The 283-nt window shown below is 35.3% G+C and overlaps 1 protein-coding gene across 1 annotated transcript in view; it reads right to left on the bottom strand.

The window, feature by feature from the left end:
- LOC119591131 overlaps window positions 1-283 on the bottom strand; it is a 2,552-nt gene that overhangs the window by 552 nt on the left and 1,717 nt on the right. The window lies entirely within an intron of this gene.

Genomic DNA, 283 nt, shown 5'->3' with positions numbered 1-283 from the left:
AGGTAGAGCAAGCAGAATCATTAACTGGTAATGACCTCTTTTCCAATTCATCAGACTGGAAGTGAGCTCGCCGAACGAGTCATGATTCATGGCATTCTTATTGTAAACCGAAAATATGATGTCATCCTATAAATGTAAAGGATGCACAAAGCTTGAGGTATGAAAAGGACAAACAGTTGATATATCACATAAATCCAGAATGGCTTATATTTTGGTATTTAGGTGATGTACTCTCATGCCATTTATTTCACTTACAAATAAGACATTAGCAAACTTACAAATG

This window comes from Penaeus monodon, chromosome 28, assembly GCF_015228065.2.
Source record: "Penaeus monodon isolate SGIC_2016 chromosome 28, NSTDA_Pmon_1, whole genome shotgun sequence".
Lineage (NCBI taxonomy): Eukaryota > Metazoa > Arthropoda > Malacostraca > Decapoda > Penaeidae > Penaeus > Penaeus monodon.
Note: the sequence above shows the minus strand (reverse complement) of the source record. Positions and strands in the feature narration are given on the sequence as shown.